General features: G+C 50.4%; 9 non-coding genes across 9 annotated transcripts; 5 read left to right on the plus strand and 4 right to left on the minus strand.

Moving 5' to 3' along the window:
- Positions 1 to 4,676: 4,676 nt before the first annotated feature.
- trnah-gug (transfer RNA histidin (anticodon GUG)) lies at positions 4,677 to 4,748 on the minus strand. Its single transcript has one exon. It is a non-coding gene; the product is annotated as a tRNA-His (tRNA).
- A 694-nt stretch (positions 4,749 to 5,442) lies between these two features.
- trnav-cac (transfer RNA valine (anticodon CAC)) lies at positions 5,443 to 5,515 on the plus strand. Its single transcript has one exon. It is a non-coding gene; the product is annotated as a tRNA-Val (tRNA).
- Positions 5,516 to 6,131: 616 nt separating this feature from the next.
- Positions 6,132 to 6,203, minus strand: trnad-guc (transfer RNA aspartic acid (anticodon GUC)). The gene has a single exon. It is a non-coding gene; the product is annotated as a tRNA-Asp (tRNA).
- A 1,012-nt stretch (positions 6,204 to 7,215) lies between these two features.
- Positions 7,216 to 7,296, plus strand: trnaf-gaa (transfer RNA phenylalanine (anticodon GAA)). The gene has a single exon. It is a non-coding gene; the product is annotated as a tRNA-Phe (tRNA).
- A 108-nt stretch (positions 7,297 to 7,404) lies between these two features.
- trnav-aac (transfer RNA valine (anticodon AAC)) lies at positions 7,405 to 7,477 on the plus strand. The gene has a single exon. It is a non-coding gene; the product is annotated as a tRNA-Val (tRNA).
- A 1,342-nt stretch (positions 7,478 to 8,819) lies between these two features.
- Positions 8,820 to 8,892, plus strand: trnav-cac (transfer RNA valine (anticodon CAC)). The gene has a single exon. It is a non-coding gene; the product is annotated as a tRNA-Val (tRNA).
- A 616-nt stretch (positions 8,893 to 9,508) lies between these two features.
- On the minus strand, positions 9,509 to 9,580 carry trnad-guc (transfer RNA aspartic acid (anticodon GUC)). Its single transcript has one exon. It is a non-coding gene; the product is annotated as a tRNA-Asp (tRNA).
- A 1,024-nt stretch (positions 9,581 to 10,604) lies between these two features.
- Positions 10,605 to 10,677, plus strand: trnaf-gaa (transfer RNA phenylalanine (anticodon GAA)). Its single transcript has one exon. It is a non-coding gene; the product is annotated as a tRNA-Phe (tRNA).
- A 5,512-nt stretch (positions 10,678 to 16,189) lies between these two features.
- trnav-cac (transfer RNA valine (anticodon CAC)) lies at positions 16,190 to 16,262 on the minus strand. The gene has a single exon. It is a non-coding gene; the product is annotated as a tRNA-Val (tRNA).
- Between the last annotated feature and the right edge of the window lie 7,593 nt (positions 16,263 to 23,855).

The following is a 23,855-nucleotide window of genomic DNA, read 5'->3' on the forward strand; positions in this document are numbered from 1 at the left end:
ACAGTCTCACTGTATGTTCCTCAGGCTGGAGCAGGAGATCACACACGGTATTATTATTACTGAGGGACAGGCTCACTGTCAGTTCCTAAGAGTTGGACATGAGATCCCACACTGAATTATTATCATAGAGAGACAGACTCACTTTATGTTCCCCAGGCTGGGTCAGGAGATCACACTGTATTATTATTATTGAGAGACAGTCTCACTGTCTGTTCCTCAGGCTGGAGCAGGAGATCCCATACTGTATTATTATAATTGATTGACAGGCACACTGTTCCTCAGGCTGGGACAGGAGATCGCACCCTGTATTATTATTATTGACAGATAGGCACACTGTGTCGTCGTTTGGGCTGGGACAGAAGATCACACACTGTATTATTATTACTGAGAGAGAGGCTCACTGTCTGTTCCTCATGCTGGGACAAGAGATCACACACTGTATTATTATTATTGAGAGACATGCTCTCTGTCTGTTCCTCAGGCTGGGACAAGAGATCACACACTGTATTATTATTATTGTGAGACAGGCTCATGGTCTTTTACCCAGGCTGGGAGAGAAGATCACACTGTATTATTATTATTATTGAGAGTCTGGCTCACTGTTCCCCAGGCTGGGACAGGAGTTCCAACACTGTAGTATTATTATTGAGACACAGGCTCACTGTCTGTTCCTCAGGCTGGAACAGTAGATCACAGTATATTAGTATTATTATTGAGAGTCTGGCTCACTGTTCCCCAGGCTGGGACAGGAGATCCCACACTATATTATTATTATTGAGAGACAGGCTCACTGTTTGTTCCTCAGACTGGGACAGGACATCCCACACTGGATTATTATTATTGAGAGACAGGATCACTGTCTGTTCCTCAGGCTAAGACAGGAGATCACATACTGCATTAATATTATTGAGAGAGGCTTACTGTCTGTTCCCCAGGCTGGGACAGGAGATCACACGGTGTAATATTATTATTAGTGAGAGACAGGCTCACTGTTCCTCAGGCTAGGACAGGAGATCACACTGTATTATTATTATTGAGAGACAAGCTCACTGTTCCTCAGGCTGGGACAGGAGATGACACACTGTATTATTATTATTGAGAGACAGGCTCACAGTCTGTTCCTCAGGCTGGGACAGGAAATCAAACACTCTATTATTATTATTGAGAGACAGGCTCACTGTTCCTCAGGCTAGGGTAGGATATCAAACACTGTATTATTAGTATTGAGAGACTGGCTCAGTGTTCCCCAGGCTGAGAGAGGAGATCACACACTGTATTATTATTATTGAGATATAGACTCACTGTCTGTTCCTCTTGCTGGGACAGGACATTCCACACTGTATTATTATTATTGAGAGACAGGCTCACTGTCTGTTCCTCAGGCTGGGACAGGAGTTCACACACTGTATTATTATTATCTATGAGAGACAGGCTCACTGTCTGTTCCTCAGGCTGGGACAGGAGATCACACACTGTATTATTATTATTGAGAGACATGCTCACTGTCTGTTCCTCAGGCTGGGACAGTAGATCACACTGTATTATAATTATTGAGAGTCTGACTCACTGTATCCCAGGCTGGGACGGCAGATCACACACTGTATTATTATAATTGAGTATCTGGCTCACTGTTCCCCAGGCTGTGACAGGAGGTCACACACTGTATTATTATTATTGAGAGACAGGCTATCTGTCTGTTCCTCAAGCTAGTACAGGAGATCACGCACTGTATTATTATTATTGAGATAAAGGCTCACTGTCTGTTCCTCAGGCTGGGAACGTAGATCACACTGTATTATTATTATTATTGAGAGACAGGCTCAGTCCCTGTTCCTCAGGCTGGGACAAGAGGTCACACACTGTATTATTATTATCTTTGAGAGACAGGCTCACTGTCTGTTCCTCAGGCTGGGACAGGAGTTCACACACTGTATTATTATTATCTTTGAGAGACAGGCTCACTGTCTGTTCCTCAGGCTGGGACAGGAGATCACACACTGTATTATTATTATTGAGAGACAAGCTCACTGTTCCTCAGGCTGGGACAGGAGATGACACACTGTATTATTATTATTGAGAGACAGGCTCGCTGTCTGTTCCTCAGGCTAGTACAGGAGATCACGCACTGTATTATTATTATTGAGATAAAGGCTCACTGTCTGTTCCTCAGGCTGGGACAGTAGATCACACTGTATTATTATTATTGAGAGTCTGGCTCACTGTTCCCCAGGCTGGGACAGGAAATCACAAACTGTATTATTATTATTGAGAGACAGGCTCAGTCCCTGTTCCTCAGGCTGGGACAAGAGGTCACACACTGTATTATTATTATCTTTGAGAGACAGGCTCACTGTCTGTTCCTCAGGCTGGGACAGGAGTTCACACACTGTATTATTATTATCTTTGAGAGACAGGCTCACTGTCTGTTCCTCAGGCTGGGACAGGAGATCACACACTGTATTATTATTATTGAGAGACAGGCTCACAGTCTGTTCCTCAGGCTGGGACAGGAAATCACACACTGTACTTTTATTATTGAGAGACAGGCTCACTGTTCCTCAGGCTGGGACAGGGGATCACACTGTATTATTATTATTGACAGATAAACTCGCTGTTCCTCAGGCTGAGACAGTAGATCGCACTGTATTATTATTATTGAGAGTCTGGTTCACTGTTCCCCAAGCTGGGACAGGAGATGACACACTGTATTATTATTATTGAGAGACAGGCTCGCTGTCTGTTCCTCAGGCTAGTACAGGAGATCACGCACTGTATTATTATTATTGAGATAAAGGCTCACTGTCTGTTCCTCAGGCTGGGACAGTAGATCACACTATATTATTATTATTGAGAGTCTGGCTCACTGTTCCCCAGGCTGGGACAGGAAATCACAAACTGTATTATTATTATTGAGAGACAGGCTCAGTCCCTGTTCCTCAGGCTGGGACAAGAGGTCACACACTGTATTATTATTATCTTTGAGAGACAGGCTCACTGTCTGTTCCTCAGGCTGGGACAGGAGATCACACACTGTATTATTATTATAGAGAGACAGGCTCACGGTTCCTCAGGCTGGGACAGGAGATCACACTGTATTATTATTATTATTGAGAGACAAGCTCACTGTTCCTCAGGCTGGGACAGGACATCACACTGTATTATTATTATTGACAGATAAACTCACTGTTCCTCAGGCTGGGACAGTAGATCACACTGTATTATTATTATTGAGAGTCTGGCTCACTGTTCCTCAAGCTAGTACAGGAGATCACGCACTGTATTATTATTATTGAGATACTGGCTCACTGTGTGTTCCTCAGGCTGGGACAGTAGATCACACTGTATTATTATTATTGAGTATCTGGCTCACTTTTCCCCAGGCTGGGACAGGAGATCACACACTGTTGTAGTGTGCTCTCACGAGGCACCAGTTCTGTAGGGGTTTGGGAATTTACTGGTTCAATTATTTTTGTGGCAGTAAATCACAAAATTGATTCTTTTAATGGTCTTAGAATCCAACCATGCGATATAACTCAAACAACGCACACACAGGTACTAATACACGAGGATACATTTATTAATATATAGAATATGCGTGTAAACCTAACAGATCTCATCGTAAGGGTTATCAGAATACAAAAGATATAAATTCATTCAGTTACAAAGAGTTACACATATCAAGAGGACATAAGTTTCGTATATCATTCATTTAGACCGTTTCGTAATTGAACTTGTTTACAACTTCTACATTAGATACTCAAAACAAGTACATAACCCTTAGGAATTAAATTGATATCAACTGGTTGGGAGCAGTAACGCAATGAGGTTGAATACTCACTGCCGGTGGACTTGTGTTCTCACCGTTTCCGTAGTTGGGAGAGCGTTAGTCTGAAGATCTAAAGATCCCGGGTTTCGGCATTTTGTTTCATCGCGCCCTTTGTTCCTCTCTCCAGCGCCCCCTGCCTAAAGTGACGCTTCCCTTTCTCAGCCCGAAACGCAAGCGAGACACCAGCAACGGTCCCTGCAGGTTTCCGTAGTGTAGTGGTTTTCACGTTCGCTTCCCAGGCGAAAGATCCCTGGTTTGAAACCAGACGGAAACAGCCTCTTTTTGCACGCTCCTGTACTTCACAGAGGTCTTGAGCGACCGGTCATTTGTTCCCAATGTATTTCCGGTGCCTTCGTGCACTCTTGTACCAAACGCACGTTCCTTCTGTACGCGGAGCCGATCATTTGCAATTGGGCTGTGCCGACAGACCAGGACGAGCTCTGTCGGCTCAAAAGCAGCGCAGGACCTGCAAGAACAACAGAAAGATTAGCATCCAGCGGGGGCTTCTTAGTGAGCCCAAGATCTCATCAAGAATCGGCTCCAGCAACAGGACTGGGCGCATTGTTCCATTCTCCGACCACTCTCGGTGTAAACAAGTCCCTCCTGGTCTCTGCTTGAATTGCACTTTCCTGCGTTTGCTTTGGTGTAACTGGCTTCCCCTGCATGGGCGAATGTGAAGAAAAACCTTAGTAAGTCATTGAAGAAAACCGAGAAGAGGTCGGAGTGGCCTCTGTCGTTCATCACCGATCCAGTCAGGCAGTACTCCTCTGTAAAGCGCCGTTCGTTCACATCGATTGGCTTTTTTTTTTGCCTTCATTCGTGCGAGTAGTAAAAGCAGACACCCCTATTCTGCCGTGACCCGGATTCGAACCGGGGTTGTTGCGGCCACAACGCAAAGTACTGACCACTATACGATCACAGCGAGTTACCGAGACACACAGGGCAGGGCGGAAAGGGCTGTGCTCTCTTCATGTGACATAATTCAGAAAAGTCCTGACGTTGCATTTCAACTGAGCCCCAGTATACATCGACCCTTCGACACTCTGAGTGACAACTCTCTTGCGTGTTTTCTCATATTTATGTAGTTTGCTTGCATGATGCCGGGAACAGCATGGTTGTTCGCTGCCATATAGTCTAGCGGTTAGGGTTCCTGGTTTTCACCCAGGCGGTTCGACTCGGTTTTGCCTCCTGCTTTCCAAAAGATCAGCACCGTGTACGAAAGAGCCGCATTAAAACTACTCGAACGTGCAAAACGTGCGAGAAGAGGGGGCGCTTGTTTCCAACCGAAACTTCTCGCGTGTGAGACGAGCTGATCATCGCTGTGGGAGGGTTACTCTGGTAGACAGGGCTGACCTTCGGCAATAGGATTTATAGTCTCCAAGATGATATTTGCACTTTCTGGAGAGGCGATTTTCTCCACTTCAGTAGCCCGATTTCGTCGATTGCGTGGAGAGGGCTGTAGAATGTGGCGCCGCCTTTCCTGCTCCGTCCATGACAGGCGTGCTGGTCTCTGGAGAGAGAGCACGGTCCATCAGCGCACTCCAATAAAGGCACTGGAAGCAGCTGAATCGCATTGGCGAAGCTCAGCGCTGGGCCGCTGGCCACGTCTTACCACCGTTTCCGTAGTGTAGTGGTTATCACGTTCGCCTCACACGCGAAAGGTCCCCGGTTCGAAACCGGGCGGAAACAGACATCTTTCGTCGCCAGGCACAAAAGGGGATTGGGGATTCGCCTAGCGCTGTGATCAAACAGACCCACTCACCTCTTAGTGTGGCGGGATCTGCACAGTGCATGTCACAGCGCATCCTGCTTTCACTTCAAGGCGCGTCCTGATGTACCCCAGTCTCCCGCGTGACAGGTGGGGACAGGTGACAGGTCCTATACTAACGAGGAAGACATCGCTCTCTCCGACCCCCGGCATCGTGTCCCAACCCACCGTGCTGGAAGCCGACGCGTGCTGTGATTCCTTTACGGAGCAGAAATGACAACCGAGGAGCCGAGAGATCATTTCAGCATTTCGCGTCTGAACGGAAAACACAAACGACCAACTCGGAATGACTTGCCTATGACGCTTCTCAAAGCGTTCTTTGTGCATCGAACACACCCACTCACCTCTTAGTGTGGCGGGATCTGCACAGTGCATGTCGCAGCGCTTCCTGCTTTCACTTCAATGTGCTTCCTGATGTCGAGTCGACTGCCGTGCGGAGGCTCTGAAAGCGAGAGCAATGAAAAGGTGCACGACGCTGTGAAAGAAAACAGAGAAGTGAAAGGCAGTCATTTCTCTAAGGAGGTGAAAGAAAAGCTACTCCCCGTCGGGGAATCGAACCCCGGTCTCCCGCGTGACAGGCGGGGATACTTGCCACTATACTAACGAGGAAGACATCGCTCTCTCCAACCCCCGGCATCGTGTCCCGACCCAGCATGCTGGAAGCCGACGCGTGCTGTGATCCCTTTACGGAGCAGAAATGACAACCGAGGAGCCGAGAGATCATTTCAGCATTTCGCGTCTGAACGGAAAACACAAACGACCAACTCGGAATGACTTGCCTTTGACGCTTTTCAAAGCGTTCTTTGTGCACGACGACTGCGCCGCCTAGCAGATACAAATGGGTTGTACAACTTTGAACTAGCAAATGGAAGAGGGCTAAGCCCCCTCTCTTTTAGCCCAGGTTCGATCTGTCTCCCAGAATCACCAGGGCGCACACACACACCCGTGCCGTTGAAGTGCTCTGCTTCATTTCTAAGGGCAACTCAACATTCACTCCTACCCCGAGTGCAGAAAAGACAGCATCCACAGCAACAACAGCTCAGGTCTCTGCACAGGAGCTAAGCTGCCCTCATCTCCTCTGCTCTGCGGCTCCTGCGGAGTGGAATCCTGCCTGGAGCCGTGTTTGCAGGCGGCGGCTCCCCGCGCCCTGTCTGTGCGTCGTGTCCAAGAGCTCCTGGGAGGAAGAGAGAGGCCTCCCACTCGGGGGCTTTTCCACGATCTGTGTGAGGAGGGGCGGGTGTGTCCAGTAGCTTATCGAGCGGAAGCCTGGGGCGGCGGAGAGCTGTGATCGTGCAGACCTTGAGGTGTCACCTCTTTGTCTGCTTTCCCGCCCCCCCTCCGCCCAAGCTCTGCTCCAAAGTAGCCCGGCAACCTCTCACACCTGCACGTGTCACAACCTAAGGTGCGGTCATGAGACACCCATGGGGTGTCATTCTGTTCTTGCTAATTGTTTCCTGCCCGTCGCAGGCAGGAGTCCATGCGAGGAAGATGCGCTGGACAGAGCTCAGAGGGCGCAGCTGGGTGGCTTTCCTTCTGAGTGACGTTCCTGCAACACTCTCCCGCTACTCTTGGTGCGCTCATGCCGCAACACAGGAAGGCTGGAGCAGGTGGCTGCGGGATTTGCGCACCGCCGAAATAGCTCAGTTGGGAGAGCGTTAGACTGAAGATCTAAAGGTCCCTGGTTCGATCCCGGGTTTCGCATTTTGTTTCATCGCGCCCTTTGTTCCTCTCTCCAGCGCCCCCTTCCTAAAGTGACGCGTCCCTTTCTCAGCCCGAAACGCAAGCGAGACACCAGAAGCGGTCCCTGCAGGTTTCCGTAGTGTAGCGGCTATCACGTTCGCCTAACACGCGAAAGGTCCCCGGTTCGAGACCGGGCGGAAACAGCCTCGTTTTGCACGCTCCTCTACTTCACAGAGGTCTTGAGCGACCGGTCATTTGTTCCCAATGTATTTCCGGTGCCTTCGTGCACTCTTGTACCAAACGCACGTTCCTTCTGTACGCGGAGCCGATCATTTGCAATTGGGCTGTGCCGACAGACCAGGACGAGCTCTGTCGGCTCAAAAGCAGCGCAGGACCTGCAAGAACAACAGAAAGATTAGCAGCCAGCGGGGGCCTCTTAGTGAGCCCAAGAGCTCATCAAGAATCGGCTCCAGCAACAGGGCTGGGCGCATTGTTCCATTCTCCGCCCACTCTCGGTGTAAACAAGTCCCTCCTGGTCTCTGCTTGAAATGCACTTTCCTGCGTTTGCTTTGGTGTAACTGGCTTCTCCTGCATGGGCGAATGTGAAGAAGATCCTTATTAAGTCATTGAAGAAAACCGAGAAGAGGTCGGAGTGGCCTCTGTCGTTCATCAACGATCCAGTCAGGCAGTACTCCTCTGTAAAGCGCCGTTCGTTCACATCGATTGGCTTTTTTTTTGCCTTCATTCGTGCGAGTAGTAGAAGCAGACGCCCCTATTCTGCCGAGACCCGGATTCGAACCGGGGTTGTTGCGGCCACAACGCAAAGTACTGACCACTATACGATCACAGCGAGTTACCGAGACACACGCGGCAGGGCGGAAAGGGCTGTGCTCTCTTCGTGTGACATAATTCGGAAAAGTCCTGACGTTGCATTTCAACTGAGCCCCAGTATACATCGACCCTTCGACACTCTGAGTGACAACTCTCTTGCGTGTTTTCTCATATTTATGTAGTTTGCTTGCATGATGCCGGGAACAGCATGGTTGTTCGCTGCCATATAGTCTAGCGGTTAGGGTTCCTGGTTTTCACCCAGGCGGTTCGACTCGGTTTTGCCTCCTGCTTTCCAAAAGATCAGCACCGTGTACGAAAGAGCCGCATTAAAACTACTCGAACGTGCAAAACGTGCGAGAAGAGGGGGCGCTTGTTTCCAACCGAAACTTCTCGCGTGTGAGACGAGCTGATCATCGCTGTGGGAGGGTTACTCTGGTAGAAAGGGCTGACCTTCGGCAATAGGATTTATAGTCTCCAAGATGATATTTGCACTTTCTGGAGAGGCAATTTTCTCCACTTCAGTAGCCCGATTTCGTCGATTGCGTGGAGAGGGCTGTAGAATGTGGCGCCGCCTTTCCTGCTCCGTCCATGAAAAGGCGTGCTGGTCTCTGGAGAGAGAGCACGGTCCATCAGCGCACTCCAATAAAGGCACTGGAAGCAGCTGAATCGCATTGGCGAAGCTCAGCGCTAGGCCGCTGGGCACGTCTTACCACCGTTTCCGTAGTGTAGTGGTTATCACGTTTGCCTCACACGCGAAAGGTCCCCGGTTCGAAACCGGGCGGAAACAGACATCTTCTGTCGCCAGGCACAAAAGGGGATTGGGGATTCGCCTAGCGCTGTGATCGAACAGACCCACTCACCTCTGAGTGTGGCGGGATCTGCACAGTGCATGTCACAGCGCATCCTGCTTTCACTTCAATGCGCGTCCTGATGTACCCCAGTCTCCCGCGTGACAGGTGGGGACAGGTGACAGGTCCTATACTAACGAGGAAGACATCGCTCTCTCCGACCCCCGGCATCGTGTCCCGACCCACCGTGCTGGAAGCCGACGCGTGCTGTGATTCTTTTACGGAGCAGAAATGACAACCGAGGAGCCGAGAGATCATTTCAGCATTTCGCGTCTGAACGGAAAACACAAACGACCAACTCGGAATGACTTGCCTTTGACGCTTCTCAAAGCGTTCTTTGTGCATCGAACAGACCCACTCACCTCTTAGTGTGGCGGGATCTGCACAGTGCATGTCGCAGCGCTTCCTGCTTTCACTTCAATGTGCTTCCTGATGTCGAGTCGTGTGCCGTGCGGAGGCTCTGAAAGCGAGAGCAATGAAAAGGTGCACGACGCTGTGAAAGAAAACAGAGAAGTGAAAGGCAGTCATTTCTCTAAGGAGGTGAAAGAAAAGCTACTCCCCGTCGGGGAATCGAACCCCGGTCTCCCGCGTGACAGGCGGGGATACTTGCCACTATACTAACGAGGAAGACATCGCTCTCTCCAACCCCCGGCATCGTGTCCCGACCCAGCATGCTGGAAGCCGACGCGTGCTGTGATCCCTTTACGGAGCAGAAATGACAACCGAAGAGCCGAGAGATCATTTCAGCATTTCGCGTCTGAACGGAAAACACAAACGACCAACTCGGAATGACTTGCCTTTGACGCTTTTCAAAGCGTTCTTTGTGCACGACGACTGCGCCGCCTAGCAGATACAAATGGGTTGTACAACTTTGAACTAGCAAATGGAAGAGGGCTAAGCCCCCTCTCTTTTAGCCCAGGTTCGATCTGTCTCCCAGAATCACCAGGGCGCACACACACACACACCCGTGCCGTTGAAGTGCTCTGCTTCATTTCTAAGGGCAACTCAACATTCACTCCTACCCCGAGTGCAGAAAAGACAGCATCCACAGCAACAACAGCTCAGGTCTCTGCACAGGAGCTAAGCTGCCCTCATCTCCTCTGCTCTGCGGCTCCTGCGGAGTGGAGTCCTGCCTGGAGCCATGTTTGCAGGCGGCGGCTCCCCGCTCCCTGTCTGTGCGTCGTGTCCAAGAGCTCCTGGGAGGAAGAGAGAGCCCTCCCACTCGGGGGCTTTTCCACGGTCTGTGTGAGGAGGGGCGGGTGTGTCCAGTAGCTTATCGAGCGGAAGCCTGGGGCGGCGGAGAGCTGTGATCGTGCAGACCTTGAGGTGTCACCTCTTTGTCTGCTTTCCCGCCCCCCCTCCGCCCAAGCTCCGCTCCAAAGTAGCCCGGCAACCCCTCACACCTGCACGTGTCACAACCTAAGGTGCGGTCATGAGACACCCATGGGGTGTCGTTCTGTTCTTGCTAATTGTTTCCTGCCCGTCGCAGGCAGGAGTCCATGCGAGGAAGATGCGCTGGACAGAGCTCAGAGGGCGCAGCTGGGTGGCTTTCCTTCTGAGTGACGTTCCTGCAACACTCTCCCGCTACTCTTGGTGCGCTCATGCCGCAACACAGGAAGGCTGGAGCAGGTGGCTGTGTGCTCTCGGCACCGCCGAAATAGCTCAGCTGGGAGAGCGTTAGACTGAAGATCTAAAGGTCCCTGATTTGATCCTGGGTTTTGGCATTCTATTTCATGGCGCCCTTTGTTCCTCTCTTCAGCTCCCCCTGCCTAAAGTGACGCTTCCCTTTCTCAGCCCGAAACGCAAGCGAGACAACAGCAGCAGTCCCTGCAGGTTTCCGTAGTGTAGCGGCTATCACGTTCGCCTAACACACGAAAGGTCCCCGGTTTGAGACCGGGTGGAAACAGCCTCGTTTTGCACGCTCCTGTACTTCAGAGAGGTATTGAGCGACCGGTCATTTGTTCCCAATGTCTTATCGGTGCCTTCATGCACTCTTGTACCAAACGCACGTTCCTTCTGTATGCAGAGCCGATCATTTGCAATTGGGCTGTGCCGACAGACCAGGATGAGCTCTGTCAGCTCAAAAGCAGCGCAGGACCTGCAAGAACAACAGAAAGATTAGCATCCAGCGGGGGCTTCTTAGTGAGCCCAAGATCTCATCAAGAATCGGTACCAGCAACAGGGCTGGGCGCATTGTTCTATTCTCCGACCACTCTCGGTGTAAAAAAGTCCCTCCTGGTCTCTGTTTGAATTGCACTTTCCTGCGTTTGCTTTGGTGTAACTGGCTTCGCCTGCATGGGCGAATGTGAAGAAGATCCTTAGTAAGTCATTGAAGAAAATCGAGAAGAGCTCGGAGTGGCCTCTGTCGTTCATCAACGATCCAGTCAGGCAGTACTCCTCTGTAAAGCGCCGTTCATTCACATCGATTGGCTTTTTTTTGCCTTCATTCGTGCGAGTAGTAAAAGCAGACGCCCCTTTAGGGAGCCTGTCAGCACCCGGAGTTTTCCCCTTCTGTAAGCTCTCCATAGCCTCTCAGCTCTTCTACTGTCAAATCCCCCAAAAGTACTTCCCTATCTTCTTCACTCAAAATTTTTTCTAGCTTTGAGGTAAAAAAATGAATTTCTTCATCCTTTACCTCTGTAGAGCTGTACAGTCTTGAGTAGAAGTGTCACGCCCTCTGCAGCCAGAGGGCGGTCCTTCTCTGTCCTGTCCCTAGTTTCTGGTCTGCTGTCCTTCTTGCCCTCTCTTTCCCTTGGGCTATATATTTCCGGGTCTTGCACTCTGTCCTCGCTCAGCACTGACGTTCGGATGTCCTGAGACCCGCCTAGCACCAGGGCGCCCCACGTCCACTCCCTGAGGGCACAGGTTTCTATACGGCATTCCTGAACTCTTTGCACTAATGAGCCCGGGCCTTTTTCCCGTCTCGCCGCTACGCATATGGGTCTTTTTCCGCCCTCCTGCTCCCCACGGTTAGTCCCCTTGGACGTCCGTGACAAGAAGGCCTCGATGCAGGAGAGAATAGCACTCAGCTCTGTACTCTCTCTTCCCTCCTCATCAACTACACTTTCCATGACAGACTTGGAGCCTACCACTTTACTGAAAAAGAAGCGAGTACACTTCTCATTTTCTTCCAAGAACTGCACTCTGCTTCTTAACAGCACTCCTCGACTGCTTTCTTCGGCTATGCTCCAGATGTCCTTTTTTAAAAGGGTGATATCCTCAAGCACATCGAAGCCACTGTGCAGCATCGTGTAGAGACGCTGCAGTTGCCTCTGTTTCCTGGCTAGCACTCTTCTCCGTCTGGCAGCAGCCTTCCTTCCCTCAGCCATGAAAAAGCCCTTTGTCCTCACCTTCACCTCCTCCCACCACTCTCCTACTGACCTGTACAGACACTGCAAGGACAGCCACTGTGATAGTTTCTCCTTGTAGCGGGATACTACCCCCTCGTTCTCTAGCAGCTTTGTGTTGAGTTTCCAGAGGCCTGGGCCAAAGACAGTCCCACCCTTGAGTTCCACTCTACACCCTAAAGCCTGGTGATCTGAGAAGAAGACAGGCTGAAGAGTGACCCCAACAACTTTCACTCTCTCTGAGACAAAGCAATAGTCAATTCTGGAGCTGCTATTCCTCCCTGACCATGTATATCCTGCTGTTGTGGGATATATACATCTATATGTGTCTGAGAGTTTAAAGTCTTGAACTAAGTTTTGCAGGGCCAGTGAGCTGGAATCCAATTTTATCGGAGAGCTAGACTGCCTGTCTGTATGCTTTAAGATACAATTAAAATCCCACCCACTATCACGTCTGTGCTACATAACAATAGGGGAGAGAGTGCCTTGAGTAGCTCCACCCTTCCTCCCACGTCAGTAGGACAATACACATTGATTAGCCGCAGGTTAACGGTCCCCCATTCCACATCCGCACACAGCAACCTGCCATCTATGACCCTCTGAATACTTTTCAATTTGAATGCCCATCCTTTGAAAAGAATGGCCACGCCAGAGGCTCTGTTGTTATTGTCCCCTGACCAAACAGAAGGCTCTTTATCCCACCTATCTTCAAAGCTTTTATACCTCTCTTGATTTACTTCTTTTTCTTTTTCTTCTTACCAATTTCCTGCCAGCCATCCTCTGAATGAGCCTTCATCAGGGTGGCAGCAGTAAAAGCGTTCACGGAGTCCATTTCAAGGAAGGGGGTAGAGGGAGGGGTGGAGGGGTTCCAGCTGTCCCCATCACCATGCTCTCCTTCCTCCTCGCTCGGGGAGAAAACAGAGTCATTTTTCCTTTTCCTCAAGTCCACCTCCTGGGAGCACTGAGGGGAAAGGGGTGCAGCCGATGCACCAGTCTCCTCTTCCCTCTCACCCACCAGCTGCTGCAGATCCTCCGTGATGGACTGGATGGAGGAGAGGAGGACATCTCTAGCACTTGCAGAGTCTGAGAAAAGCAGCTCCGCTGAATCCTGGGTATCCTCGCTGGACCCGCTCCACCGGGGGGCCCCACACTGGCCCTCGTTCTGAGGAGCAGGAGTGGGGGAGGGGTCCTCGCTATTCTCTGGGTTTTCAAACCCTCGTGCTTGTCTGGTGCAGTCTGCAGTTGTGGGGGCGTAGTGGATTTCTCTTCCACTGGCCCCGGAGCCTCAGCAGGACAGATCCTGGCTGGAGGCTGAGAGTCTTTGTCCAACAAGGGTTCTTTGTTTGACTTGTTGTTTGCTTTGGCTTTTTGGGCCGGTTTGGCTGAAACAAGCACTGCCTCATCCTTTCTCATTTTGAGTTTATTGGCGTAGGCGTGAGGGCAGTTCTTAAAAACGTGTCCTTCCGAGCCACATAAATTGCACTTTGGCAGCATTGAACAGTCAGAGGCTAAATGTCCCTGTTTGCCACAGGTCTTGCAGCATTTCACAGTGCAGGACGATGCCAGGTGTCCCACAGCACCAAAGCGCCGACACACCTTTGGTTGTCCCACATAAAAAACATAGCAATTGCAGGCGCCAAGCGGGATTGTATAGGGAAGGTGCCTTAAGCCTCCATTTACATTGTCCGGTAGCAAGCGAACCTCGAATTTCCTTGCTCCTGTTTTTATACCGTCAACATCTCTAACCTCAGTCCATGGTGGACGGTGCAGTACTGGTTAAGCCAGGTTTGAATGTCCTCAGTCTTTGCCAGTTCCGAGAACATAACAACATGCACCGTTTTCCTCTCTCTCTGTGTCAGAGGCTGCAAGTTGATCTTCTCAAGGACAGGAACTTTCCCTCTTTTTGCCTCAAACACATCCACACATTGTTCAAACAGAGGATAAGTAGCAAATACAACCTCAAATGCTTTCTGACCTGGGAGAGCGAAGATGAAATCCAAGTGCTGAGGTTCAAAGCCAAGTTCCTTCTGCAACACTTTTCTGCTAAACTGCATGCGATCCATGAAGAGATCATCCAAAAGCTCAAAACGCACAGCATTCTTGCGGGATCCAAAAGTTGCCATTTCATGAACTGCAAAACAAACACTGCATCCACAAAACAAGAAAACAATCCAACTACTCCACCTACAGGCTGATCAAGGTATCTCCCCTGCCAGGTAAGTATGAGCTGTACAAGCCCCTGCAAGCGGCCCGCACCCACAGCACAAAGCGCGCAGCCTAGGCCAGCTCCTCGCCCCGCACGCCACCGCCTCCTGCTGGGCCCACTCTTTCGCACACTCACACACCACACTAACACTCAAAAGGGTGGGCAAAATGAGAAAACGAGCTGCAGCGCACACAACTCCTGCAGCGCGGGGAGAAAGTTTCCACGCTCCGCCGCAGGGAAGGCTCGCTCCGTGCGCACACGTCCTTTCGATGCCAGTTCAACAAGTGCTCCGCATTAGTAGCGTCGGGGCTCCGGCGTGTCGCACCTCACCTCACCTCGCACAGCCCCCTGGGCATGCCCCGCTCTCCTCCACCTTATCTTATGGCGTGTGACCACCGACAATGGCCACAATGCCGGGGAATGGCACCTGTAAAGTGTTAATTGGGGCACAGGAACAGCCCGTCTCGTCTCAGGGGCCGGCTTCAAAGACAATACAGCAAACACAGCGGGGCGGGGGAAGTAGACGACACGACACATGCAGGTACATTCAGCTCCGGCGGGAACGAGTCATTTGTCGGTCTTTTCAAGTGCTGGGAGCCGAGTAATCCTTCGCTTGTATCGTTTCTCCCCGGTGACTAGATCTCACCCTGCGACTCTCGACAGGGCTCACCCATGGCAGCTCAGCAGGTGTGAGCCTAGCCGGCACCCGGATGGGAGATTCCCCCCGGAAAAGCTCAGGTTGCTGCTGCTCCTGCAAGAGGTGTGACTGGGACCAGTATGGAGCGCTCACCCTGCGGTCTGTGTGGCTTTCTTATGCCCCAGCATCCTGATGGCGACACTCTGCTGCACAAACAGGCGCCGTCTTTCGGGGGAGGCGTAAAACCGAGGTCCCATGTCTTCTCCAAAATACACCCCCAGGACCTTAATTCTCTTCTCTTGCAGCCTGAGATCATGTCCTTCTTTTGGCTCCCTCCAGTTCTGATATAAAATCTCACTCTTAGATTTGTTAATTGTTGCAGAGGAAGCCAAAGAGAACCAATCACAGCACTGCAGAGCTCTGCTAATTGAGGCATTGTCAGAGAGGAGCAGGGTGACGTCATCCATGTATAGAGACGTATTAACCTCCATTTCTTTCACAGCGCCGTGCACCTTTTCATTGCTCTCACTTTCAGAGCCTCCGCACGGCACACGACTCAACATCAGGACGCGCATTGAAGTGAAAGCAGGAAACATGCACTGTGCAGATCCCTCATTAAGAGGTGAGTGGGTCTGTTCGATGCACAAAGAACGCTTTGAAAAGCATCAAAAGCAAGTCATTCCGAGTTGGTCATTTGTGTTTTCCACTCACATGCGAAATGCTGAAATGATCTCTCGGCTCTTCGGTTTTCATTTCTGCTCCATAAAGGAATCACAGCACGCGTCGGCTTCCAGCATGGTTGGTCGGGACACGATGCCGGGGGTCGGAGAGAGCGATGTCTTCCTCGTTAGTATAGTGGTTAGTATCCCCACCTGTGACGCGGGAGACTGGGGTACATCAGGAAGCACATTGAAGTGAAAGCAGGATGCGCTGTGACATGCACTGTGCAGATCCCGCCACACTAAGAGGTGGGTCCAGTGGGTCTGTTCGATCACAGCGCTAGGCGAATCCCCAATCCCCTTTTGTGCCTGGCGACAAAAGATGTCTGTTTCCGCCCGGTTTCGAACCGGGGACCTTTTGCGTGTGAGGCGAACGTGATAACCACTACACTACGGAAACGGTGGTAAGACGTGCCCAGCGGCCCAGCGCTGAGCTTCGCCAATGCGATTTAGCTGCTTCCAGTGCCTTTATTGGAGTGCGCTGATGGACCGTGCTCTCTCTCCAGAGACCAGCACGCCTGTCATGGACAGAGCAGGAAAGGCGGTGCCACATTCTACAGCCCTCTCCACGCAATCGACAAAATCGGGCGACTGAAATGGAGAAATCTCCTCTCCAGAAAGTGCAAATATCATCTTGGAGAGTATAAATCCTCTTGCCGAAGGTCAGCACTGTCTACGAGAGTACCCCTCCCACCTCCTGCAGGTTTCCGAGCTGCAGCAATGATCAGTTCGTCTCACATGCGAGAAGTCTTCAGGTGGAAACAAGAGCCCCCTCTTCTCGCACGTTTTGCACATGTTTGAGTGGTTTTAATGTGTCTCTTTCGTACATGGTGTTGATCTTTTGGAAAGCAAGAGCAGGTGACTCCTGTCACACGAGAGAGCACAGCCTTTTCCACCCCCAGCGTGTGTTTTGGTAACTTGCCATGATTGTATAGTGGTCAGTACTTTGTATTGTGGTCGCAACAACCTCGGTTCGAATCTGGGTCACGGCAGAATAGGGGCGTCTGCCTGTACTACTTGCATGAATGAAGGCAAAAAAAAGCCAATCGATGTGAACAAACAGCACTTTACAGAGGTGCGCTGCCTGAGTGGATTGTTGATGAGGCCACTCTGACATCTTCTATTTTCTTCAATGACTTACTCAAAGTGAAAATATTCAAGGCGATCTTGTCACTGTACTCCACGTAGATGATCTAAATGAAATCACAGTAGAGTACAGGACACATAGTGAGGAGCTCACGCAGTCAGTACTCTTGAATACGACAAGAGGAAAGGCACATTGTACATCTGTGGAACAGATTTAGCTTAATTGGCTTAGCTGGCTAGTAAACAGGAGATCCTGCGTCCGATTCCCAGCGGTGCCTTTCTTCTGTACAGAGTTTATCATTATAGGTAAATCCCATGCCTTTTAATTTATGTGAATGCAAGTGTTCGTTTCCTTTTTCCAAAACTTGTTTTTAAAGAAATCTATACAGCTTGCGAAAGATGAAAGACAAATGTTGAACCCATGCCCCCAAAGAACCTGGAGCCTTAAGCCAGCACCTTAGACTGCTCAGCCACACTACCCGCTGTGCCTTGTCTCTTTGTCTAATTACTTGCCTGGAGGAAGCCGGGTGGCTCCTGCTCTTGTCATCCAACTTAGTGGCGTTATGACTGTGGAACCGACTGCACCTGCTTTTTCTGAGATGCTTCCCCTCTCATGGTGAGATCTCGACTTCTTTAACATAAAGTTTCTGGATAAAGTTTTCCTGTGGAGCAGGCTTCAGACCTCTGCGTACAGCACCCTTGATTTTTTCACAGCAGCTGCATCCGGAAAATTGTGCTTTTTACTTTGTATTTGAACAACAAAAATACATACAATACAAACAAGAGCACATATAACGTATCAAGAAAATCGCCAGGGGTTCATGCTATAATACAATTACATTTTATGAAAAACGATTGCACAAGGTAAATAAGAAAAGGTCCGCACACCCAGTGGGCAGTGATTCGTTGAATATACGTATATATCACGGCGAAAATACAGCTATACGTATACAGATGCAGCCACTCAAAGTACGCGGCACAGACACATACCGCGGGTAATTGGCTACGGCCTTGCGCATCATGACGCAAAATACCGCGGTACGTGATTGGTTGACCGACAGGGGCACTCGTGGTGCGATATTTTGCATCATCGCGCTTTGCGATGCGCGAGGCCTTAACCAGTAACCTCCGGTACATGACTGTGCCGTGCACTTTGAATGGCTGCATCTGTATGTATTGTACTATGTTTATTGTATCATTCGTTACACTGTGGCTGTGTTGTCTGTGTTAAGCTGCTGTTGCACTGCAATTTCCCTTATGGGATCCATAAAGTATCTATCTAAAAAAATGTATATGCATTAGTTCATCAGATTGTGATGTTGTTTGATCCTGTTTGTAGGCTTTAAATTCTTTTACAAGACATAATGACACAGGCTTCCTGGTTGACATGTGTAGCGGCAATGCTTGTTAATAAGACAGAATTAAGCGTTGGTGTGCTTTCCTTAATGAGACCCCATCTCACCCTCCATCTCTGTGTTGCAGCCACAGAGAAAGTATTCATGCAGGCTGATTTAGGATGTTTTCTTTTGATAAGGGACAGCTCCCAAATGGGGATGCATTTAGCTAAGCCTGGCTATCATGATCAATGGTCATCCATTGGCACCTATCTGTCTAGGGAGTGATGAATGGACATCTGGGCTGCATTCCTAAGTGTCAGGAGTAAGTGACTCATATCTCACCTTGATCAATCAATCAGAGACTGGCAGGGCGTGGTAATACCACGTGGGTCTCCAATGCCCGCCAAACTCTCAACCAATCAGCACACATCTGGGTCTTGGTCAAAAAGGGAGCGCAAGCTCAGATCAGGGCTCTCCTTGGCCATTTTCGCGCATCCTCAGAGACAATCACGTGACAAAGGCTGTTGTCTGCAAAGGGACTTGGACTTTGTTCTAAGCGCGGGGCCGAGGATCCCGTACATACTCAGAATTCTACCAACGTGAACGCTCCGCTTGATCAACGGCAGCCCACAGTTGGACCCTCGTCGACAACCTGCATAGCTTATTCAGAAGCAGCGCTGGACCGGGAACAAACCAGCTTCTTCCTGGGCAAAAGAGTGACTTGTGAGGACTAGCCGTCACACTGCATAGAGTGCATAGTGCATAGAGACTTTCTACTAGCCAGCCGGACTGCTGGTAGATCCCCTCGGAGCAACGACTGCCCTGCGCGCCGCAGTCAGATTCCTCCGCCCGTCCTACTCCGAGCTGCACCTCGACTGGTTGGCCAGTAGCCAGAGGACGCCGGGACAACACCCATTGGACAACCGCTGGGACCGAGGCTGCAACAGAGCCTGTCAGCTGGTTTGGTGTTCGTGCCGGGAAATTCCAAATCCATACAAAGTGGATAAGTAAACCCCATGTTCTACATTGCGTCTCGAGAATTCAATTGTACCTCAACACAAGTTGTTATCAATTTAATTCATGAGTAATGTATTTACTTCCGAGTTTAGAGTAACAGTGGGTAATAACACTGATTAGCGATTTGGTAACCGAACGATATATATTGACATATATTCTCTGTTGTGTATCTCTTTGTGTTTGCATCTCTTCGAGATTATATACTTTGTATATTGATAACCCTCACAGTAAGGTCTGCTGCTCGTATCCAGGCAGACTAGTATATGTTTGGTGCACAATTTATATGAATAAATGTATCTCGTGTATTGAACCCGTGTGTGTGCGTTGTTAGTTGTTCTGACGATTGATTTTCTAAAAACCACAACGAACAACCTCGTGATTACTGCTACAATTAATAATTGTCTCAGTAAACCCATCAAACCTCTACACTTGTATAGTATAATTTATTATCTGTACCCGCAAATCCCCAATATTACTGCTGTCTCCTGAGAAACACAAGTGTAGAGTCAAATCATATGAAATAATACAACAAATCTATTCAATTAACACCCAGATGTGACAGAACACTTTTAAGACTTTAAGACCCCTTTAAATAAGTATTTCCTTAATTTCAGTTCTCTTCCCTCCATGGGATACCTGAAAATTCACTATAGCATAATAAAGGCTGTGCATGCATTACCTGTAATACAGCTACTAATAAAGATAACATTAAAGTTGATTATTAAGAAATCATGCTTTTATTAATAAAATATGTTTTGATAAAAGAAGTCTTAATAGAACCTAGGTAAATCCCTGTAGTAGTCTAACACCTACAAAAAAGAAAAAAAAAACAGAACAACTTCAAAACAAAGAGAAAAAGAACATTAAAAACAAATCTGGGTAACAACAAAAACACAGAAAAGTGAGTGCTTTTTCAAGTCTTCGGTACTCCATCGTGCTCCTCTCGTTTCAGTAGACCTCTCTCATATATTTGTGTATAGGTCTGCTGGAGGTCCATTGCTGATGGTAATTTAAGTAGGGAGCTGTGTCAGCATGTGTGGACTGCATAGGAACAAGTAAAATTTTATTCCATGCTGAAAAGAGAAGCAAACAACGTTTGAGCTTTGGAGCCTTCTTCAGGTCTGACAAGGAACAAACCTTTACTTGTTCCTTTCATGTTAATTTAGACCTGATCTCCAGCAAATACTTAACAGGACCTAAACTGGTCAGTTAGTTTAAATAGTTGAAAATATAGGCCACACTGCTCCAGGTGAGGCTTGAACTCAATCTCAGCATGAGTTCGATCGCACCACTGGAGCTGCAGAAGTCTTTTTTTACACAGACTAATGCAATTGCAATTAGTCACGAAACAAACGAGAACTGCAGCTGTACACTTGAGACAGGACGCTACTGTATTAATTTTGTTTAACACTCCAGTCGAACAAGCCGACATGTCACTATTGCTAAATCATTACAAAAGACGCCAACTAATGACCAGTTTTATTTTTAACAGAACTTTACTGAAAGTTAAACTTATAAAACTACCTGAGCAAATAAATACAACAATTATTGTTCCTCTGACCTTCTCAGTATTTCTTTTTTTAAATTAATACATTTATTTATCCACAGTGTGCCTTGTGCTTACTTTTCAGAACTCTCTCTCCTGTGTCAGTAGGAGCTTACATTTCAAGTTAAGTTCTTTAATCAGTTCCAATATCTTTCTTTCAAAGTAGGGAAGAGCAAGCTGGCATGTTGTTTTGCCTGTGGTTATTCTTTATGACTATATCTTCTGACACCTGTGCACAATCCTACAACATTACAAGAGAAGCACTATAACAGGAGTCATAAAAATGCAAGAAGCCACTTTGAACAATCTTTCGGAATTGTAAAACAACTAACGCTTTGCTTGGCTGTCATTTGGTTTGTATACCAGTCCATCAAGAGCCAGCACCATCATCATCAGGTCATGTGCAGTCCTACACAACCTTGCGATTGACTGGGATGAGCTACCTTTTCCATCTCCATGGCATGCAGCACTCTCTGGCTGTTTCAACACAGTCATTATTGGACCACAGTGCACTGTCTCTTCTGTCCTGTGGCTATCATAATCACTTTTAAGAAGCCAAGTTTTTTTCTTTAACATGTGCTTGGGTGCCACCCATTTCCTTAATATCCCTGCTTTCCAGCGGCTGACCCTACCTGTGTAAATAATGTCCTAGTAGTTCTAGTGCCCTGTGTAGTCTTATAAGTGTATAGCGTGTTGTTAAGTAATTACCACCCTAAAGATGTGTACGTGTTCTGTCAGTCTCCTCATGTGGGTGTATATCCTGTGTTTGGTTTTGTGGTTGTTAAAGAATAAAGCTATTGCTTGGTTTGTTAATCGCGTCTCCACTGGTCCTTTGTTCTGAGAAGAACCTGTAAACACTACATTGGTGTCAGAAGCAGGAAGGATGGACAAATCTTGGCAGACATTAGCCAAATCTGTCAAGTGCTGGCTGACTCTAAAAGAGACAGAACCCATCGGCAGCGCACATAGAGAGTCTGAGCAACTCCTGGGTGCGACAGGTGGCCACAGCCCTTACCAGGGCTATCCAGTAGTGGTCCTGCTGGTAGAATTATGGCGACTGCCCTCTACTCCCACCCAGTGGATGCCCCAAAGAGAAGATACCCTCCCTCCGGAGCCGATCAGCGATTCCCACACCCATCAGCGCGGGTGCAACCCGGTCGCTACGACAGGGAAGCGCCTTGGGAAACCTACGAGGAGCAGTTCAAGCTTGCGGCCCAGACGAATGGCTGATGACAGGTGGAGATGGCCGGCCACCTGGCGGCGGCGCTGGAAGGAGCGGCCTGCCAGGTGCTCCTGGACGTCCCGGAGGAGGACAGAGGCGAATACACGGCGCTGGCAGCAGCCCTCCAGCTGCGCTTCGGTGTAGAGGAGGCGCCGGACTTGATGCGGGAGAGGCTGGCCCTGCGGCGGCGCCGACCAGGAGAGCGACTGGGCCCGGTCGCCGCGGATGTCATGTTCCTCGCCCGCCGAGGATACCCAACTTTCCCCCGGGAGGCGCAGCGGGAGATGGCTCTCCAGGCTTTTCTCAAGGCCCTCTCGCCCGAGGAGCTGCGGCGCCACGTGCAGCTGGCCGCGCCAACATCGCTGGAGCAGGCCTTGGCCCTTGCTACACGGGCTGAGGTAGTGTTCGGGGTGACTGGCAGCGCCAGCAGACGCAGTGCGCCCTGCCGGCTGATCGAGGCGGCGACGGAGGAATCCAGCGAGGGGGAAGAGGAGCCAGCCCGTGCAGCGACCGCCGCGGAACAGCCCCGCACGCTGATTTGCAACCGCTGCGGGAAGAGAGGACACCGAGCCCGGTTCTGCCGGGCACCCGAACCTCGCACTCCTCGATCGGCGTCGGGAAACAGGAACAGGGCGGCTCAGCGCGGGGAAGGCCGCCCTTGAACACCTCAACCCCCGCTCCGGAGAGCGCTGTAAAAACCGGCGCCCCTCACGCCACCGTGGGGCGAGTCGGCTGTAGCCGGGGCCTGTACCTCCACTGCCGGATTGAGGACCAACCCTGCCTGGCCCTACTCGACACCGGTTCATCAGTGACCCTACTCCGGCCGGGCGTCCTCCCCGACACCGAGGGCACCAACCCCCCAGGATGGGAGGCCTCCAGCCTGCGGCTGAGGACCGTGACGGGACAGCTCGCTGCAGTCCGGGGGAAACGGGTGCTTGCCTTCCGTCTGGGTGCAGCGACGGTGCGCCACCCCTGCTACCTCGCACCCATCCAGGAGGACTGCATTCTGGGGCTGGATGTACTGCAGCGAGTGGGGGCCAGGTTGGACTTGGACCGGCAGGAGTTGGTGTGGCAGGGGGAGCGACTTCGCCTGGTGGAGGGCAGACCCGGCGAAGGCCGAGGGACGCGGGCTTGCCGGAGCCGGGGAAACAAGAGGAGGCGGCGGCGTCAGTCGCCGGGGCAGACCAGGCCTGCGAGCCGGGGAGCGAGCGTGCCGGATCCTGCCCCTGAGTCGGCCGGGGGGCCAGACAAGGCGGCGGCGGGGACCGAGCGTTGCGTGGAAGCGAAGCGTGCCGTTGAGGACCTCTTCCAGCGGAGCTGCGAGGGCCTCGATCAGGACCAGCGGCAGCGGCTCCAGGAGCTACTCGCCCAGAACGAAGACCTCTTTGCGGCGAGGGATGAGGACTGCACCCGCACTGCCCTGGTCCAACACGAGATCAACACCGGCGATGCTCGGCCCATCCGCATCCCACCAGGACGCATGGTCCACGCCAAGCGGACCGCCGCCGAGGAAAAGATCCGGGAGATGGCCGCAGCGGGGGTGATTGAGCCCTCCGCGAGCCCGTGGTCTGAGCCAGCTGTACTGGTTAAAAAAAAAGACGGCTCGTGGAGGTTCTGCGTCAACTACCGCAAGCTGAACGAGGTCACCCGGAAAGATTCGTACCCCCTGCCAAGGATAGATGACGCCCTAGACTACATCACCGGGTCGACCTGGTTCAGCTCCCTGGACCTCCGCTGTGGCTACTGGCAGGTACCGCTTGCTCCCAATGCTTGCTCGAAGACGGC

Source organism: Lepisosteus oculatus, chromosome 14, assembly GCF_040954835.1.
Source record: "Lepisosteus oculatus isolate fLepOcu1 chromosome 14, fLepOcu1.hap2, whole genome shotgun sequence".
NCBI lineage: Eukaryota > Metazoa > Chordata > Actinopteri > Semionotiformes > Lepisosteidae > Lepisosteus > Lepisosteus oculatus.